A 20881-nucleotide genomic window follows, 5' to 3' on the forward strand; every position below is an offset into this window, starting at 1 on the left:
TGTCCCACTTGACTGACAGGAGTGTGTTTAGTGTTAGGTATAAATATAATGCTTCCTTATCTGTTGAGAGCATTACTTGAAGAAGGTCACCTTTGTGGTGAAGGAAGAGGTGGTGGTTCCACGTGAAGACCAAAGAGCTCGCCTCAGGGAGCTTCATGTCTCGTGGGGGAGCAGATCATGTTGGGGGCTCTCTGAGGGAAGCATTTTGCTCTGAGAGGCGAACAGCATGCAAAGATTCTAACAGTTTGAGGAGAAGAACTTTTCTGAGGCCAGGAGACATTTTCAGTTAACATTTGAAAGGCGGGTCCGAGTTAGCTAGGGGAAAGCCCCGCTGAGTTTGGGCAGTGGCCCTGTTCTTCTCCGAAGACTAGCTGCCAGAGGGGAGGCTTGTGTGAGACCAGCCAGAGAAAACCTTGCTTCCAGCACAGGCCAATGGAGCGTCAAGAAAAGACATTGTTGATAACGAAGCGGGAGGTCTTGGTCTTCATCTATCCTCTTCCCAGTAGAGTGCAAACAAGCTTTCTGACCATTACTTAGCTTTCTAGGCCACACTGTCCTCCTGTGTCAATGTTGGTGCAAGTGTGCTGAGTTCTGGCAATAGAAGGAGGGGCTTTTGTGTCCCACAGGCCTGGTGTATACTGTAGCCTCTGAGAAGCAGCTCTTTTCTAGAAGCCAGGCCTTTTCACCTATTCGTTACTTTTATATTTGCTGTTTTTTTTGTTTTTTTGTTTTTTTAAAAGCGTGACCACTTTATGGGTTAAACTTGGAAGTTATTCTAGGCTTCTGAAAAGTCGCTGTGTGGTCCCCTCTGCACACGCTTTTGTGCAGTGTTATAAATGGGATATGTTGGCATAAGTAGCTGCTGCATTTGGCAGGGAGAGAGACAGCCTGAGTCACTTTCCCTGGTGCTTCTTCCAGGCTTTCCCACCCCCCTCACCGCCCCCTCCCTCTGCTGATCACATCTCAGGAGATTTTTCTGTACAAGTTCATCTGGGGCTTGGCTGGAGAGTTGATTGGAGGAGCCTAGACTCCTGTGTCTGTGCTCGTTTAAAGGACAGTTTCTGTGCCCAGTCTCAGGCCAGGAGGTATTTGCAGCCTGGGTTGATTTCCTTTTTTCTTTTATTTCTTCTTCTTCTTCCCCCCCCCCCCCCCATAAATAGGTTGTCTCGTGTCTCTCAGATACAGCGGAGGAACTCCCGCTCTGCCTACCGGCTCCTCGGAGGCCAGGCCAGGCGCCTTCCTTGTCCTCACTGCTGTCTTCCCCAGCATTCACTCCCTGAAATCCTGTTTCTTACCCTCAGATTAATTTATTGACGTGTAATTCTTTATAACAGAACACATTAAAGGCTGCTGTGAATCTGAGCAGCCATGCCTAGCTGAGATTCCTGTGAGGCTGTGGGTTTTAACAAGTACAGCTTTTTGAGTCGTTGACAAGAAACTCTCTGTAGATTCTTACCCCCGCCCCGTTCCCCCACATTCATGTCACAGTGTCCCCTGTCTGTGTGTGGTTTCCTAGTAATACGTGTGCTGTCACTGTAGGCGAACCTTTTTTTTTTTTTTTTTCCCCTTTTTCTTCCCTTTGCTCAGATGTCGACTCCCAAAGCAGCAGTCCCCAAGGAGTCACGCACCTGCCTCTCTGGGCCAAATGGTGGGGGGCGGCCTGTGGGGGCCACATGGAGGGGACTGCTGGATCTCCTTCCTTCCCCCGTCCTCAGCTCTCTGCTTCCTCTCCCTTAACCTGCTGCGAACATGAGGTTGTCGAATGTCTATTAAGTAGTTTCCTTGGCGGTCCTGTCATGTAGGGAACAGACCAGGGATGGCGCGTTTCCAGCTGGCAGGGCAGTGGAAAGGTGGCGTGCAGCTTCAGTGCTTTTCTTTCCAGACTTGCTACTGAGCCTAGAACGCTCCCTGGATGTGCAAAGGAGAGTAATGAGTTTTATGAGTTTTACGTAGTGGAGCAGAGGAAAGGTGATTCGCACAGGACAACTTCAGGGACATAGATCAGTCCTTCAGTTTTATTGTCCCGCAGTTCCATTCGTGGATGCACGTCCCGTTTTATCCATTCCTCAGGGAATGGGTGTCTGAGCTGTCTCCATGGGCCGCCGCGGATCATGCTGCTGTGAACATTCGAGGGCAGGCTTTAGTGCGGCCATTTTGTTCAGCTGTCCTGGTCTAGGAACTTGGAGTGGAACTGCTGGGTCCCGTGCTGACTCCCTTGAACCTTTTGAGGAAGGAGCCGGACTGTTCTCATACCCACCACACCAGTTTTCACCAACACCACAGCGCAGGAGGAATCCAGTTCCTTCGCGTTCCTGTCAACACTTACTACTGTCTGTCTGACTGTAGCCATCCTGCTGGGTATGAAGTGGTATCGCATTGTGGTTTCCAGCTGGAATTCCCTTGTGACTTACGCTGTCGAAGCTTATTTTCATGTGTTTCTTCTCCATTTGTGTGTCTCAGTAGAAATCTTGAGATTAATTCCAGTCATTCTATCTGAGAAATTTGCAACATGTTCATGTCTTCTTCATTAAAATTTCTGCTTTAGTGCTACTTTGGAGAAGAGCCGTTGGGCGGTGCCATGATTTCAGTGCAGGGGAAAAAAAAAAAGTCTTTTCAATTGAAACACTCAGTTTCTTCGCTGTTTCTAGGGAAACACAGAGTTTAAGCTTTGAGAGCCCAAGAGCTCCACCCTTCTTCATTGTTGGCCCATTCAGGTGCTTTATGAGGAACTGATTGTATATCTAGACGTAAAAAGCAAAACAAATGGGGAAAACATTCTGCCAGGCGTGTTCCTGAAACGTCCTCCCAGAGCGCTGAAGGTGGCCTTCAGCTCTGCCCCGACACATCCCAGTGTGCGTGTGGCCGTGCTCAGCAATGAGGAGTGTTTTGTCTGCAGCTACTGGTCTGTTTTTCAGAAACGAAGATACCAACGAGTACTTTCTGGTGGGCGGCAGGAAGGCTGATACAGCCACGTCCTAATGCCATGCACCTGTCCTCTTACATGGTATAGGAGGCACTTTGTGCCAATGTGATTATGTTAAGGGTCTTCAGATGGGATGTTACTCTGGATCACCCAGATGGACCCAATGTCATCATAGGGATCCTTATAAAAGGAGACGGTGCGGGCTCGGAGTAGAGGGTGGGGGGAAGAGATGTGGGGAAGCTGAGGGGCAGGTGGTGCTTTCTGAAGGGGGGGGAAGGGGCCACAAGCCACCGAATACAGGCAGCCAGCGGAAGCTGCAACAAGGCAAGGACCTGGATTCTCCCCTCAGAGCTGGCAGGAGAAGCCAGCCCCGCCAGCCCCACAGCTCCGTTAGAACCCGGTGAAACTGATTTTGAACTTCGGACTTCCAGAACCGTACGTTAAGTCGGTGTTTTCAGACACTAGTTTGTGGGACTTGAAAAGCCGAGGGAGAAAACCAGGCCAAGTGTTCTATTTGTTCCTTCGTTCCTCACTAACCGTGGAGGCCTACCCTGTCTTTGTGCCAGCCCCGCCGTGTGACAGCACGTGGTTGGCATCCGTTCGGGCACAGGCTGGTGAGGTCAGTCCACATGATCACACGGCTTGTAAGCAGCTCCAGATTCTGCGATTTTTATAGGGAGGTGGGGATTCACGCTTGACTCTGAGCTACGTGAGTTAACTTGCTCCTTTGACCCTTGCTTTTTTAGGTTAGAAAAAAGAAACAAGAGTTTCACCCTAGAGAATCAAGTTTTGAATACAGGTGACGAACAACTTGGAGGTTAGAGGCACTGGCCCCCTGAGCTGTTGAAAATCTGTGTATGGTGTTTTGTTTTGTTTTTAAATTTTATTTATTTATTTGACAGATCACAAGTAGTCAGAGAGGCAGGCAGAGAGAGAGGAGGAAGCAGGCCTCCTGCCGAGCAGAGAGCCCGATTTGGGGCTTGATCCCAGGGCCCTGAGATCATGACCTGAGCCGAAGGCAGAGGCTTTAACCCACTGAACCACCCAGTCGCCCCCTGTGTATGATTCTTAACTTCCTCAGAACTTCATAAGTAATCGCTTACTACCGACTGGAGGCCTCACTGATAACATGAAGTCGATTAACACCGTATTTTGTGTGTTATTAAGCCAGAGCAAAGAAAATCCTAAGGAAAACACATGTACAGTCCTCTCCTGTGCTTATTGCAAAAATATCTGTGTGTAAGTCTGACCTGCACAGTTCCAACCCGTGTTGTCTGGGGGTCAGCTCTACACTGAATGCTACCAGATTCTGCTGCATTACAGGTGGAATTCAGCTGGTAATTTAGAAAACCATGTACCTCATCCTCTGACAAATGAGCATTTTATGAGTGAGAAGTCCTGTGAAGCAAGCGGAAGCAGTTACTTAGATTGTGGTAGGATGGTCTAGAAGCCTTTGTTCAAAAGGTGGTATTTGAGGGGCCCCTGGGTGGCTCTGTCTTTTAAGGGCTAGTTCTTGAATCCAGCTCAGGTCTTGACCTTGGGGGTCTTGGGATGGAGGCCACCTCAGGCTCCGTGCTCAGCAGGGAGTCTGCTTCTCCCTCTCCCTCTGTGCACCCCCACCCCCAGGTGTGCACATGTGTGCTCGCTCGCGCACCCTCAAGTAAATAAAAATCTTTTTTTTTTTTTAAAGATTTTATTTATTTATTTGACAGAGAGATCACAAGTAGGCAGAGAGGCAGGCAGAGAGAGAGGAGGAAGCAGGCTCCCCACTGAGCAGAGAGCCAGACACAGGGCTCGATCCCAGGACCCTGAGATCATGACCTAAGCCGAAGGCAGAGGCTTTAACCCACTGAGCCACCCAGGTGCCCCCAAGTAAATAAAAATCTTAAGAAAATTAATTACAAAGGTGGTATTTGAGAAGTACTGTGATAAGAGAAGAGCCAGAGGATGACAGTTATGGGAGAAACAAGTGCTAAAGAGTATTAGGATATGGGTTCAAACCACTGCAGACCACAGTGCAGATGCAAAGTCAGAAATCCTGAAAGTCAGGAATGCTGGTTGAGACCATTCTATCGTTAAATGACGAATCTTTCCTGCTCCTTCCCTTTCTGTAGGTTTGATCACTACTGTTGGCCAGGCAATGGCTCTGGTTGTAGAGGGGAGCAGATCCCACACAGCCCTGTCCTGCCCTTTGTGAAGAGGAAGTTTGTTGTGGGTTTCCAGAAGTAGTATGCATTATGAAGGAACTGCTTCCCTATATATTCTATAGACTTTTTTTTTTTTTATTTCAACAATACATTAGCAGAAGTTTCTAGTGAACATAAAACCAAAATAAGCTCATGTTTTGGTTCACGTAGGCTGCAATATTAATGGTTTAGTTTGTATTGAGAAATTGTTTTTACTTGGTAAAAAGTGATTGGTTTTGTTTTGAATATTGGTGGATGATTTTACAAGCCTTTTTAAACTCAAGCCCCGTTTGCCAGTAACCTTATTTCTAGAACTTCCGCGTGGAATAAAGTACTAGTTACCTCAGTACTTGTGCTCAGTATCTCAAAGTAATTTAAAGTAGAATTTGCTTTGAGATTAGCAAATTTAACATCTTTAGTTCTTTTTGTTGTTGTTGAGGTAAAGTTCACATGTTGAGGTAAGATTCACTATTTTAACCATTTTAAGGTATATAGTTTCCAGGGTTTTCTTTCTAGAGGTTAAGATAAGAGAGAAGGCTCCAGACTCCTGTTCACACTGAGCATAAAGGCTTTGAACAAAGTGAAAGATGATCACTAGGGAGAGCGCCCCAGAATGTCCTGAGGGAGGTCAGTTGGAGCCAGGCAGCAGACTCTGCCTTGGCGAACCTGCCTGTTACCTCAGCAATGCATTTCATGTAAATCTCCTAGAAGCCTTCCCAGAAGGGGCGCCTGAGTGGCTCAGTCGGTTAAACCACTGATTCTTGGTTTCAGCTCACATCACAGTCTGAGGGTTGTGAGATCGAGCCCCACTAGAGGTTCTGCGCTTAGTGCAGAGTCTGCTTGGGACTCTCTCTCCCTCTGTCCCTTCCCCCCTTCTCTCTCTCTCTCTCTCTCTCTCTCTCATCTTTAAAAAAATAAATAAAAGAGGGTGCCCAGCATATATGGTAAGCAGAGAGAACACTGGATTTTGCAGTGATGAAGATGTCTTTCATAATAGAACAATTCTTGGTCAGATGAATACAATTTACAGGCTAGTGAGGATTATGAGAGGCAAATGTGCAGACATGCTTTCCTGCCCTTCACTCATTAGCATTTTCTATGCTGCTTCTCTTCAGTGGTTCATTTTGGATATGATTTATACAGCATGTGTCCATGAACTTAAATCATAATTTCAAACTGATAACCTCATAAGCCCAGTGGGAGCTAATGTGGTTGATCTGATGGGCAACTGCCTCATGTGCTCACTTGAGAGGTTCTCAGGCTCTTTTTTAAGGGAGGATCTCCAATTTTCTTTATTGATTTAAAAAAAAAAATCAGGAAATGGGAATTGATTGGGGGGAAACTGTACTGAATTTAGGGGAAATAATAAGTGCCCAGAGTAATGAGAAATCTTTTCTCAACTATTAAGCTGTAGTTTATTTGTTGGGTTTTCCAGAAACTTTTCTTTTTTGTGCCAGAGAAAATGAATGGTCATTGCATTCTGCTTCTGTGTTTAAGGAAGGTAACAGCGTGTTCAGCCCTCCCTGTAGGCTCATAGGCCTGTCCTCTTGCTGAAGGCTCTTCCAGATGTGTTTCTTTGCATCTCACTGAGAAGCAATTCCGCCTTCCTCCCGATTTATTGTTGGCCGTGTAATTTTGTTTATGATGTTTTTGTTGCTGGTGGTTTTTCTTGTACTCTGTACTCTTGACTCAGGAAGCCCGTCTCCTTTTCTATTTATGGTAATTGCTAGAGAGCATTTTATTTTGGCCCTTGGGGAGTGCCTGCTGTGTTTCTTTGTGTGGGCATGCATGGTAGCGTTGCAGAGTATTTTCTTTGAGGTCAGGGCTTTTTTGTAAAATGGTCTGAGAAGTTTGGCCATTAAAAATTTTTGTGTTCTATATAGGACCGTCCCCACTCCCCCAAACCCCTGAGTTTTACATCCGTGTTAAGGATGAAATCCATCCATTACTGTCCTGTTGGAAGGACAAGATCTATTTTCTCGTGTGTGTGGGTGTGTGTGCACGCGCGCACGTGTGCGCGCACTTTTTCCGGGGTCGGAGAAGGTTTTCTTGAGAGCTACCCTGATAACTGAGGAATGTTAGGAATAAGAAGAGACCCCACAGGCCATTGATTCTCTCTGGAGACAAAAATGGAATTCTAGATTAACAGGAGATTTCCCAGAATGTAGAGCCTGACCCTCCTGCTCAGACTGTGCAGGTAGAGGAATGTTAAGTCTCACCTCTGGCCTCGGGTTATTTGGCAGTAGCTTGAGTTTTGGGATAAATGAGAAAAAAATGTCAAAGACCTTGCGGAGGCTTTTTTAATTTTTACCCCCTCCTTCTAGGAAATTGATTTTGGTTTAGCTTCTGTTCCCTGTGATGGAATATAGGGTCAGAGATCATCCACATTTCAAATCTGTCCCTCCTTACAGAATTAAATCCACGAGCAGTCCTAACCTGGTTTCCTGCTACTTGTACCGAGATGTTATTTTTGTATTTATTATTGGCAAACTAGAACCCATCTCTGACTCAGACACGCAGGGCTTCCCTCATTCAGTGGGAACTCTGGAAACTTTGAGTAGTTTGTTTCCTTCAAGCTACTAGGTGGTCGGTTTATGTTTCAAGGAACGAAAGCTTTGAGTATCTGAAATGCTGAATCTTGATCTTCGAGAATTTCTGTAAAAACAATAAAGTGTATTAGGATATTCTGGGTATCTAGTTACATGGTTTCCTTATTATTTACATGAGTTTCTTACTGTGTTCTTAGCTTCGTTTGCTCCACAATTACTGAGGCTGGAAATGCGCAGAAGGCTTGATGTTGGGCAGTTGTGAATGGAGCCTTTTACCCAGGGAGCATGTGTCTGTAAATGGGTCCCAGGACTGAGTTCTAGAGCAGTGAATCTGGGTTTATCAAAACCTTCAGGCACATGCCACAACCCTGACCTGGTTAAGTCAAAGTGGGGGTGAGGTTTGTATTTTATTATAGCTCCCAGGGCGGGGTTTCCAAGGCAGCCAAGCTTGACACGTAGCATTCTAGAGAAGAGCTTCTGGGGTTGCTCAGACATGAGCACGAGTCCTCTGCGATGGAGACGAGAAAGACTGACTTACTAGGAAGACAAGAATATGGGTGGTTTTTTTTTTTTTTTTTTTTTAAGTAAATCCAGTAAAGGAGTATTTTTAAAAGGTGAGAATCCTGGGGTAGCAGCGGGGTGTGGCTCGTGGCAGTGGGGAAAATAAAGATGTTCATCGCTTACCAGGCACGTTTTTTCTGTGTTCTTCCCCCGGATCTGAGGGTTTATGCCTTTTGGATCTTGTAGTGTTCCGCTTTTCTGTCTGGGTTCAGCCGGTAGCTGGCATCCAGAAGGGGCGGCTCTGGATCCTTCACTTGAGGCGGAACAGGTTGTAGCTTGGATCTCCACACACAACTTTATCTTGGGACCGTATTTTGACTACTTGTGAGCCCAGGCCTCAGGCCAGGGTCTCCTTGGTCGCCTGTCTCTACTTCTGGGTGGATGTTTGTCCTTTTTCTTATTTGCATGTGAAGCTTAAATAGAAGAAGGGATGTTCTGGGGTGCGTGACAGACAGAGATTGATTTTATTTAGGGTTCACATGGCTGAGTAGGATTTTCTTACCAGCACCAGCTGATGATCACTCCCCCATTACTGACCTGCCATCACTGGTGAATCAGGGCTGTGGTGGCAAGTGGCTTTTTGCGGAATGACACTTAAGTATCTGAAACCTCCATTTTCTTCCATGCTCACCCCTCTGCCTTCACTCACTATTTTAAAGTCTCGCTTTTCCTAAGGCTCCAAAAACATTCATAGCCATAAAGTGACTTGTCCAGATCAGCCAGCCCTTTGTTTGACTTCATTCCTAACTTTCATGGGGACAGGTAAACTGTGTTTTCTGCCCATCAACAAATGAGGGTACAAGAAATTTGATGTTCCAGCTGCTGGGTGATACTCCGATCTCTGGTTCTGACCTCTCGTCTCGGGCCGGTGAGAGGTAACTCAGATTAAGAATTCTTTTTTTTGGGACGCCTGGGTGGCTCAGTTGGTTAAGCAGCTGCCTTCGGCTCAGGTCATGATCCCAGTGTCCTGGGATCGAGTCCCACATCGGGCTCCTTGCTCGGTGGGGAGCCTGCTTCTCCCTCTGCTTCTGCCTGCCTCTCTGTCTGCCTGTGCTCGCTCACTCTCTCTCCCTCTGTCTCTGACAAATCAATAAATAAAATCTTTAAAAAAATTTTTTTTTAAAGATTTTATTTATTGATTTGACAGAGCGAGATCACAAGTAGACAGAGAGGCAGGCAGAGAGATAGAGAGAGAGGGAAGCAGGCTCCCTGCTGAGCAGAGAGCCCGATGCGGGACTCGATCCCAGGATCCTGAGATTATGACCTGAGCCGAAGGCAGCGGCTTAACCCACTGAGCCACCCAGGCACCCCAGATTAAGAATTCTAAAAATGAAACTCTAGTTCCTCCCTTCTGTCTCTTCCAGAGCCCTCTTCTCAGAAGTCCCTTTTTCCCCCTGAGGTTTCCCCCCCACCCCCCCAAGAGGTGAGTCCATTTACAGAGATGAAACATTTTGGAGTTTATCTTTGACTTCCCCCTGCCCCATTCTAGATAAGCACCAAGTTGTTAGCAGAATGTGACCAGAAGCAGCAGTTGCTACTCTGCCACCCTGGGCCTTATGGCCCAGGCAGGTGGTTATTGAGACCTTCCTTCCCTACTTCCCTACGCACCCAGCCCACCCCACCCCGCCATGGTTTATTCTCAACAGAGCAGCCTGGGGACACTTTTAAAAACATGTAAATCAAATTGTTCCTTCTTTGCTCAGAACTCTCCAGTGGTTTCCCATTGAGAGTGAAATTGTCCTGTGCCTGCTTCTGCTTAATTCTTTCACAGTTCCTGCCTGAAGTGTAAATGGTAAGCTTCCACTTAGATCCATGTTGCTTATAACATGGGTTTTCTCTTCTCACTGTGAAATGTCAGCAGAGGAAGAATCAGGACTTTGCTTCCAGATAGCCATATTTGCTTTCCCTAACAGCTTTGCTTTAAAATCCGATCGTATGCATGTAGTGTCCCCTGGGTGGGGATTAGCCCCGCGACTTTGGGGGGAGCTTTGGTGAACCATAGGTGAGCAGGAGTCCCTTTATTTTTTATTTTTATTTTTTTGAAAGATTGTATTTATTTGACAGAGATCACAAGTAGGCAGAGAGGCAGGCGGGTGGCGGGGGCGGGGAGTAGGCTCTCCACCGAGCAGAGAGCCCAGTGCGCAGAGAGCCCAATGCGGGGCTTGATCCCAGGTCCCTGGGATCATGACCTGAGTGGAGGGCAGAGGTTTTAACCCACTGAGCCACCCAGGCGCCCCACGAGTCCCTTTATTGGTCCTTTACACTGGTACGTCCGGTTTTGTAGAGCTAGATAACGGCAGGAACTCTTGTCCTGCAAGAAAGGAGCAATGTTAGAACTGGCTCGGATGCGGGAACCAAAGAGGGTTTGCAGTTTTGTTTAGGTGGCAGAAATAATGATGACTTGCACACCAGTGTGACATTGTGATGAGTTGAATCTTGTGACTGGCCTAGGACTAGATTAACTTGTAGGAAATCTCTGTTTGAAAACCAGTTGTTGTTGTTGTACGGAGGGTCCAGGTCAACATAGAATCCTGCGTTCTATGTCCTGTAAACCCCAAGAGATGTGGTGAATACTGAAACAGCCATAGGTGGTAAATTGATTCTAATTGGCCGTTGAGCCCCATTGACTGTGTTTCTTGGTACCACAGTATTGATAAGAAAGCGAATTGAGAATGGACTCTTACTGGTGCATTTAGAAAGTCCGTTCTCCATTTTCTGTGGAATTACTGAAGTCCTGATGATCATTGAGTTAATAAACACCCGTACTCAGGTTTGCTGGAATTCCTTTTGAGATCTGGATGCAAGATGAGCTAGCTGTTCCCTCTTGTTGAGCTTGTCCTGGGTAGGGGTAATTGAGAGTTGTGGGGGAATTACAGTCTAGAAGGTAAGTTGGGTGGATTATAAAGGAGTTTTTGTAGCCCACGCTAAGAAATTTGGAAATTTTCTCTGTAGGAGCCACGGATGGCTTTGTTGTAGGGGAAGGAGTGACATGGGTTAATAATTTTCCAGAGTAACTCATGTCCTTCTGTTGTGGGTTTGTTTTTTTTTTTCTTTTGTTTTAAGAGAAAAACTGTGGGGTATGGTGAGACTGGGGATTGGTTTGTTGCAGTCACTTTGGAAGGTTTCCTCTGTAAGAAGGGAGAGGAGAGTGTGTCTTAAGACTGTATCCGAGGCGTAGAAGGGCAAATAACCATCCTACCCGGATTTAGGGAGTGGAGGGGAATGAGAATGTGCCAAGCCCTGCTTTAGGATTTCAGATCTCGGGTAGCCAGGAAGTCTGCAGGAGGGATAATTGAGGTAGAATCCCACAAGGAGGTGGGGGCAGGGGAGAGGAGAGAGGAGATTGTCAAGAAAATGCATTAGTTGTCATGGGTATTAAGATCATTACAGATTGGGAAGCGCAGAAAAATCCTGGTTAAAAGGGGTTGGGAACAGGAAATGGGAAAGCCGGGGTGGGGTGCGGGGGAGTGGTGGGCCTCCGGTTTCCAGTAGAAAAGCTTGCATTAGATTTGGCAATGACCTTGCTTTCCATGGCAGTGAGAACCATTTTCCTCGGCAGGGCGTGAGTCTAACCCACCGCAAGGCTGGTGTGCACCTGTGTTTCTCAGTGTGTGGTCCCCAGGTTACCAGTGTCTGCATCACCTGGGAGTGACTTGGAGGTGGGGTCCACCATGGGCCTGGTTGTCCAGCCTTGTGGGGGTTTCTCGTGGATGCTTGAATTGGCTGTCACTCTTCTACACGTGGGGAGACTGAGTCCTAGAATCGAGTTCCCTCTTACCTCGAAGCTACTGTCTTGTTTTCCATCTGTTTCTGAGTAAGCGTTCACTCCTAGGAAGTGGTTTTGAGAACGTAGCGTGTGCTAGACTCCTTGCTCCGTGCTAGGAGCACAAAGAAACGGGGCACACGGCAGGTACTCTGCACTCAACACGGACTAATTAGGGTGGGATCTATCTTAACACCCCTGTGCCTAAGGTTGGTCATTTGCAGGTGTCTGTGGGATAGTACTTCATAGGCGGGTTGTAAAATGGGGAGGGGAATGTGTGCAAGAAACACGTAGGATGTGGCCAGCCACATAGCGGTCTACACTTCCCAGTGGTGCGATGTGCTTGTGGAGGGGGGAGCAGGCATGGAAATGGCTTCTGGAGACCCGTCCCTGTAATGGCAGGGTGCATAGCAATTCCAATTCCTCTGCCGAGGGCTGGAGGGAATGACAAAGTCGGAGATAGACTTCCTGGATGGGGGCACTACCCAACCCTAAGAGCCGGCACTCCTCAGCTAGCTATTGATGGAACCCCTAAAGTGTTCCCAGCAGCGTACTAGGGCCTCAGGGAAGACCACAGAAGTGTGGAAGTTGCCCTGCCTCCCTCACCATGGCTCAGAGGCTCATAGACCTTGACTGGTCCTGGCAGGAGGTGGGGAAGCGCTCAATCTCCGTGGTTTTGGTTATTCTTTCGGTGCTTGGAAACTGGTTGATGGAGGACTGGCTTTTGTGTCTAGTCTTAATCCTGGATTTTAAAGATTTATTTATTTATTTATTTATTTTAGAGAGGGTGCGGGGAGTGCGAGAGTGAGAATCCCCAAGCTGAGCTCAGAGCCTGATGTGGGGCTTGATCTCAGGACCCTGAGATCATGACATGGGCCCAAATCAAGAGTTGGGTGCTCAACCAGTTGAGCCACCCAGGCGTCCCTCCTGGAGCTTTTATTTTGTGGGTGATAACTTAGAAAATGATTTGAAGGCATACAAAAGTGGTGTGTCTTTACGGGCTTCCTTTTGTAGCCTGAAGAGTCTTGTACTTTATCCCCAGATTTCCTCTATGTACGTCCCCTGCAAAATGTGGTGGAGAGGAGCGCAGCCATTTTCCTGAGCGTTGTTTGGGTATCTATAATTCTGATTTAGACTTGGATTCTTGTGCGAAGTATTTACTATTCCGGAGTCTTCCTGCTATGTATTTCCTTTACCTATTTTGAAGAATGTCAGGGGTATGATGAAAATGGAGCAGGAGGTAGCACACAGTCCTTGAAACGCAGTTGGATGCTCTAGAACCGTGTTAGACGTGGGAGCTTCCGGTGATGATGGACACTTTCTGTAGGGAGACATGGGGCTGTTGAGCACTTGAAATGTTTAGGACAACTCAGAACACAATTTTTAATTGTAATTAAGTCAATCGTAATTCGCCACATGTAGCTGGTGCTGGCTCTATTGGTTAATGCCATTTGGGGAGTTTTGGGGGAGGGGTGGGGGTGTATTTTTCACATTAAAAAGGCTTTAATGATGAAAAGATCCAGATCGGTTAGAATGCCGTTGGAAACCTAGTCGTTACTAATGTATTCCCAAATGAAGTCCTTGTCTACTTGCCCCGTCTGCAGTGCTGATGCCGAGTCTTCCTTAATTCTGCTTGGGTTTTCGACAATACCGGTCAAGCATTTCTTTGTAACTTTATTGCTTTCCCCCTTTCCCTACACTTGAAGGTAGATGATCCGTCCAGATTCCTGCTGGATTCTTGGAGGTGATCCTGCTGTGATCTTGGGCCTTTCTGAGGATGTGGAAAGCACAAACTGTCTGGCGGGAGGGTGGACGGTTCCCTAACTGCACCGCTTAGCCGTGAACGTGGGGAAGCCCCAGCCCATGCTGCCGCTATCTTGACAACAGCAGTGTGACACGCTCAGACGCAAAAGAGCTGACTTGGCAGCTGCCCAGTACATTTTTATAAAGGCTCAGTTGGTGGCCGGAGAATCAGGCTGTCAGAGTTGTGTGTTATGCAATAAATCGTTTTCAGCAGAAGTTCTTAATCCAATTTCAGCTGTGGCTTTTTTTTTTTTTTTAAATAGGCGGTAATCAAAGATAAGTACACATTATTTAATGGGAGTTTGGAAGAAGTAAAACTCTCCTTGCATAAGCATTTTCAGGCCGTTTACTTTATCCCAGGAAGCATGTCTGTCTGAGGAAAATGTGCTGCTGGAAGTGCTTTTTAATTTAAAGTCAAGGCAGAAGCAACATCTTTCACAAGTTCAGTAAGTCAGTGGTTTCCTGGCCGCTCGTCATCTTTCTAGATATGAATATCCCCTTTGATAGTGTCAGCACTGACCGTTGATCCATTTCATGGAATTAAAAAAAAAATGGATTCGCATCAGGTTGATTTGAGAAATGGGGATTTGTAATGGAGAAGACGTGATTCTTTTGTGAAAAGGGAAGAAATACTAAGTTTTAACCTGAGTTACACCACTCACATTTTTCAGTATTTTCTCATTTATTTTTGGCTCTGTAAATCCTTGTTTATTTGGAATCCTTGTCAAGAATCCAGGCAGCCTCACCTCCCCCACCCCCACCCTACCCCCCCCAGGAGTTTTTTTGGGGAGGGGGATGCTTTCATTGTTCTGTTATCACACTTGATGGAAGAGGCTGGCATTTCAGACAGCACATATTGTATTAAGTAGGTTGACTTAACAGGTATAGGCAGAACTTGTTCTGAAGAGAAAAGGCTTTCATGGGGAGGATTCCAGTCGTGCTCCCTGGAATGAGGGAAGTGCTAGCAGTTTTTCTCCCCCCCCCCCCCCCCCCCCCCCCCCCCCCCCCCCCCGTCTTCCAATTTTTTTCTCATTACTGGTTGGCTCTGTGCACCTGCCAGACCCCCTTCCCCCTCCCATTCTCCTCCTCTCCATAAAGTGTGCTTATTTCTTGTTAGTCCAACTTAGGGTCGGGTTGAGTATTGGAATTGGGCCATGGCACTCCTTTTCATTTTAAGAGGAGTAGAAAGTCACAAATTAGAAAGTCACAAATTCCTCCATTCCCAGAGCCTTGGCAAGGTGCATAGAGAGAGGCTCTACGCACACGCTGGTGGTGTTGGTGAACTTCGCCAGTGGCTTCTGGGGATCCAAACACAAAGTTATTCGTCTCAGCACTTGTATAAGCTATAATACAGAGGTTTCATGGTGGGAGAAGGCCTTCCTCCCTCCGGATCTGAACATTGTCTTTCTGTGCAATGCCCCCCCACCCTTCGGCATCTGCTTGTTGAACTTACAGGAGGCTGCGAAGAACATTTGATTTCCTGTGCCCCCTCCCTATGGAAGCATGAGTGTTTTCTGGGGAATGTAATGCTATCTTTTTGTTGTTGTTCTTAAAGATTTTATTTATTTTTAACAGAGATCACAAGTAGGCATAGAGGCAGGCAGAGAGAGGAAGGGAAGCAAGCTCCCCGCTGAGCAGATTGCCATACGGGGCTCGATCCCAGGACCCTGGGACCATGACCAGAGCCAGACGCAGAGGCTTTACTAACCCACTGAGCCACCCAGGTGCCCCTGTAATGCCATCTTTAACTGTGCCTGTCCCAAGGGATTTCCCCTCCTCCCCTCACAAGCGACCTTTAAAACCTCAGTGGGGTGGTTCTGGGTTTCATTTTAAAACACAGGTGTGTATCACACTGCATTCCTGGTACATCTTGGATATTGGCTTTATTTTTCTTGGTTGATGTGGTTAAAATGATCTCTAGTGTATTAGACCTTTTTTATTAATGTATTCCTGTTTGCTGAAAGGAACGCCTAGTATAATTGGTTGGTTGACCCATGTCCCAGTTTCCACCAGTAGTTCCTTATGAACAATGCCCATGGTCCTTCTGCCTGTGATGTACGAGTCTCTGATGTAACGTTTGCTGACAAGTGATAGGAAATTAAGCATCTTCCATTGGGTGGACCCTATTCATCTGTAAATGGTTGTAATGTTAGAAAAGTTTGTTTTGTTGTATTTTTAATATCAGAAACCTTTCGAACCCATGCATTTCCATCCTTGTTTTCCCTCTCCTCAATCAAGATGACCTGAATTTGAAATCCTAACGGACACAGACAGATCGCATAAGGATGTCTTGAGGGGTGTCCTTAGAACCCGTGTTCTTCCAATTACATGAGGTAGCTGCAGAGACCAATAAGAGAAAATCCCTCTCCCTCCTGTTCTTACTAATCTCCAACGAGTGCTGTTCATGAGTGGTTCTGGTGGGTTTCTTTTTTAATTTTTTATTTTTTTCCATATATTTCCATTCACCTCTTGAAATGAGTAATTTTAATTTTGCTTTCATTTAGGAGTTCACGTGAGTTACAGGTTTGACATTTTCTCTTTAAGAATGAATTTCTAGTGGCGCCTGGGTGGCTCAGTGGGTTAAGGCCTCTGCCTTAGGCTTGGGTCGTGGTCCTGGGATCAAGCCCCGCGTTGGGCTCTCTGCTCGGCGGGGAGCCTGCTTCCCTCTCTCTCTCTGCCTGCCTCTCTGCCTGCTTGTGATCTCTGTCTGTCAAATAAATAAATAAAATCTTTGCAGTGGTGGGGAAAAGAATGAATTTCCAAGTTTTGACGCTTCGCTTTGGGCACCGTGCCTCGTCCTGTGGACCCACTGACCATGCTCGCCAGTTCCAGGTTCTCTGCAGCTGTGTGACCTTGGGAAAGACATTGAAATTTACCTCTTTTTTTTTTTTTTTTTTTTTTAAAATGAGTTTCGTGATTACTTCCTTTTCCACCCCATTTTAAGCCAAAAGACTGTGGTAGCAAGATTTTTAGTCTTTAACCTGGACCTGGGTTTTGGAGAATTGTTAGTAGGTTCCGTCCGACACAGGGAGGGCTCAGTACAGTATATCTTCCTGTGCTGGCCGCGCACTCCATTTTCTTGCATGTCTGTTGCAAAACTTGGAGCGGCTTAGGGTTATGCTGTGCTCTTTTTCTCTTAATAAAAAAGATTGTGACCATAAGCATTCAAGTTTAATTCCTGACCAGCTGCCATTTTTGATAAGAGATTCTCCCGTTATTTCAAAGAATGGCAAACGTTTTTCAAATGAAAAGAAAAACCCTGTCACTTTTACTTTTTTAAAGGCCTTAATACTCAATTTTCCATCTGCCGAAGAAAGTGATTTTTTTTTTTAGCAGTCAGAATAGCAAAGTGAATCTAGATCTGTGTGATGATTTTCCTGTTTTTTTTTTCTTTCCTTTTTTTTTTTTTTTTAACCCCTTCAGTGGATATTCTACACATGGCAGTACAAAGCATTTATTTTGGAGTTGGAGAAATAGAGGTTAAGAAATAAGGGGATGGGAATGCGGGAGGGTCCTTGAATTGCACTTCCCGGGATAATTTGATGAAAATGTAAAAACCCTAGAGGTCTTATTGATGCCCCAATGGCAGTAGCTTTAAAAACAAAACAAAACAAAACTTTAAGGAAATGCAAAGAAAGAAAGGACACACACTCTGGGTGACTGAATTTCCATCAGAATTAAGCTGCTGGGTTCCTCTGACTGTGGCTACAGCTCCTCCTGGGCCCTCCTTTATTAAGCTGACCAGTAAACCAGAATGGACTGGGTACTTGGTTCTGGAGAAGCATCCTGGAAGAAATCCAGAAAGGATCTTTCCTTGTTCAGTGCCTCACTGTCAAATCTGGCAGGATCCCTTCTGATGAGGAGGGGGGAGTCCCATGGCCTGACACGGTCTAGGGAAGATCAGAGGAGATCATTAGGAATTTTGAGCACTGAGGCAAGGCAAGAGTAGACTATCGGATGATTCTGAAAATGATGATTTGGGAATGCATAATTGAATACAGAGGGTGCCGGGAAAACGGCACGCCAGAATCCTGGAGGATTCTAGAGGAGGAAGAATCTGTGTGGACATGATGGAAGAGGAAAAGTCCAGATGTTTTGTGAAGGAATCGGTTAGAATTTAGCTTACACGGTAAGGGGCTGTGACTGGGTTGTCAGATTTGGGTTCTAGGAAACCATGTGGATTTCTAGATTGGGGTCGTTTCCTTGTGGGCACTAGGTGGTTGCAGGAAGAGGTCTCCAGGACAATGAGAAGCTTACTGCTGAAAATGAGAGGGGGTAGACAGTCCTTTCAGATTATCACTGTGGGGTGTGTTTTGTGGGGGGTAGCGGTGACTTGAGTCCAGAAAACTGTAGGATTTCCTGCACTGCACTCCACTTAAAATACCCTGGGTGTTGTAAGGTTAGGGACCGGCAGACTAGGTGTGGGTAAAGGTAGTGGGAAGAAGAGTGAGCTTGAACTTGAGTCTCTTGTTACCCCGAAATATCTCTTGAGCTCGTATTGTATCAGGGAGGCCCTGTGTGCTGGGATGTCAGTGGTGAAGGGGATTTCCTGGCCCCATGCAGATATTGTTTAAATGGTTGATTAAATGAGCCCATTATTAGGGGCACCTGGGTGGCTCTGTCAGTTAAGCGCCTGCCTTTGGCTCAGGTCAGGATCCTGGGATCAAGCCCCATGTCGGTCTCCCCGCCCAGCGAGGAGTCTGCTTCTCCCTCTTCCTCTCCCCTGCTTGTGTTCTCTCTTGCATGCTCTCTCTCAAATCTTTAAAAAAAAAATAAATAAAAAGACGAGACCACTCTTGAAGAAGGGGGGAAACAAAAGGTAGTAAACTCTCAGATGTTGGCATTTGGAGTTGCCTGACCCGTTGAGAGTTCTGTCTGGGCTTTTCTTGGAGTGCTCAGCCCTTGGCTGTTCTGAACGACATCTGAGGCTAGCACGGAGTGCGTGTTGGACTTGAGGTACCTTCTTGCAGACCTTCTGTGACCCCCCCCCCCCCGTCTTGGCTAGCTCTGTGTTACCACCTTGGGTGGGTGCAGGCACCCCTATGTGTTCTGTGTCAGGCCTTCCACCGAGGAGGAGACCAGGCCTCCCAGCATAGTGTAGGGTGATCCGTCTTGACCCTGCAGCTGGGAAAAGCAGCGTAAGTTTTAATTTCGGAGGTATTACCCAGCTATGGAGCTTTCGGAAACAGAGTCCCTTTATTATCAACTAGGTTTGTGTCTTGTGTCAACGTCAAGGGAGGGGACAAAGCTTGACCAGTATTATATGTTACAGAAAAGAGCTCTTGTGCCCCCCCCCATTTGTTTTTTAATGTCTAGAATTTGAAACCCCATAATCTGGGTCATGGATTTGGCTCCCCTGTATTTAAAGTACTTTATAGATTTCATGAAGGCTCTCATGTCAGTAAGTGAACCCGAAACGCATCTTCTTTTGCGGGTGGTTTCTGCTTCATGGTTTATGGTTTACGGAGACCGCAGTTGTAGGGGCAGGGCTGTCTCGTGTGGAGGCCCGAAGTCAGAATGAAGGCACCAGTCTGAACACGACCCAGTAAATCATGGCAGGAACTTTGCTTTGAAACCTATTTTCGGGTCTTATAATTTATAAACTGTGGGTATGTACGGAATAATAGTTTATAATCCCAGTCTCGTTTGAGGATGAGAACAGGGATCAGGTCCCCGTGAAGAGCGTTCTCTCCTGGGTGCTGGGAAAAGCTGGGGTTTCAGCCTCACTGTCTTCAGTATTATTAGGAGGAGCCAATGCCCCTTTGTTGGGGGAGCTGGTGGGACAGCGAATTCACCTTCTTTGTGCCTTTTGTGTGTTGTGTGCCTACGTCCTCTGGTTAATTATTCAAGCTCCTCAGATGGAGTCTGGTCAGAGGGCCTCCTTTTTCCGTTGGTGAACCATGTGGTCGGAAGGTAGAGAGTGACTTGTACATACGGTAGTGGTTCAGAGACCCCGTGGGCCTGTCCCGCCAGTGGAGGCAGTTGTCTGGTTTCTTTCAGCCTTTGGGTCCGGACCTTGACTCGCCCACTGTGGCCTGTAGATCCCTCTTGCCTCTCTCGGGAGCGCCCCCAGGAAGACAGGAAGCGCCTTCCTCCTTGGAGCCAACGGAAATCTCCGCTTGGCCGGTCTGCAGGCGTGGGAGGATGGCGTGGGCAAGGTGGAAATCCTAGTTGTTCTTTCCCAGGGCTCTCTTCCCCCTTATTACGGAAGATGGAAGCGCGCTCTCCTGGGGAAAATCCCGGCAGCTTAACCGGAGTGCAGTTTCAAGTTATTTAGGGCTTTAGAGTCTCTATGGTCGGATTTCCAAGAGGTAGTTTGTGTTTATGCAGAATTTAGGAACGCGCTTGCTGGAAAAGCCCTCAGGTCATCTGGCCCCCCTGGCCAAGTCCTGTGGAGGTTTCCCGGGACCTGCGGGTGGCAGGGAGGGTGAAACCACTCCGTCTGGCAGGCAGGACCACAGCACTGGGCTGGCTCTTGGGGTGTAAGGCCTGAGCAGAAGGAACCCGAATATCCACCCTCCCTTCCTGCTTTTACCTACGGTATTAACGTTCTCCTTATTCTCCGAAGGTCCCAAGGATGTGAGAAGCTCCTATCCTTTAAGGTGAAAGGCTCTAAAATGCTTAAGTCTTGACGTGAGTGTGAACTTAAGGACCTCTTGCACTTGCAGACAGTAGGCAGGTGCGCACAGGCGAGAACCTAGGGCTGTCCTTGGCCTTGTGTGAAGCAACACTTCAGATCTTAAACACACCTTCTTGCTGGTTCCCTACAACAGTCCCCTCTCTGCTCAGATCCCGGATCCACCATTTCTAATTCCAGAGTGGGCTCTGACCTCCCTCCCCAGCTGGGGGGCGCTCCCTCTCCTCCTCCTCCTCTTACTGCTCCTCGCCCCTCCTCTGTCTTTCTGCCTTTACTTCTGGAGTGGCTGGGATGGGCGCCGGCGGCACCGGTGGCGGGCTAGCTCCTTGGATTTGCCCAGCCTGGCCTTCATGTGTTCCCGGCCTCTCTCAGGAGCGAGCACCGCATCTGATACCACAGACATAAGGGAGCCTCGCAAATTAGACCTTCAAGACCTATTATTAACCTGTGTGTATTTTT

At 47.1% G+C, this 20881-nt stretch overlaps 1 protein-coding gene across 3 annotated transcripts in view; it reads left to right on the forward strand.

The window, feature by feature from the left end:
- Positions 1-20881, forward strand: part of JARID2 (jumonji and AT-rich interaction domain containing 2) — a 254541-nt gene that overhangs the window by 97272 nt on the left and 136388 nt on the right. The gene's annotated exons all lie outside the window — the stretch shown is intronic.

Source organism: Lontra canadensis, unplaced genomic scaffold (genome assembly GCF_010015895.1).
Source record: "Lontra canadensis isolate GAN:19392208 unplaced genomic scaffold, GSC_riverotter_1.0 scaffold21, whole genome shotgun sequence".
Lineage (NCBI taxonomy): Eukaryota > Metazoa > Chordata > Mammalia > Carnivora > Mustelidae > Lontra > Lontra canadensis.